This window comes from Rhagoletis zephyria, unplaced genomic scaffold (genome assembly GCF_001687245.7).
Source record: "Rhagoletis zephyria isolate East Lansing unplaced genomic scaffold, Rhagoletis_zephyria_1.1 Rzeph_scaffold_02358, whole genome shotgun sequence".
In the NCBI taxonomy this organism is placed as follows: Eukaryota; Metazoa; Arthropoda; class Insecta; order Diptera; family Tephritidae; genus Rhagoletis; species Rhagoletis zephyria.
In genome coordinates, this window is record NW_016159442.1 from 23687 (window position 1) to 23888 (window position 202).

Genomic DNA, 202 nt, shown 5'->3' on the forward strand with positions numbered 1-202 from the left:
TGGATAAATGTACATTTAGAGTAGCATTTAGAGCTAAATGCGCTAAATGTGCTTTTACGCGTAAGCAAAAACAGCCCATAAATGTACATTTATCCATACAAAATTCGCCACCTAAATTCAACTCTATTTTTGCATTAAGAATCTAAATGCTAAAAGCAACCCTGTGATCTTCCAAAATTTCCACGATTCGAACATGGTTTAA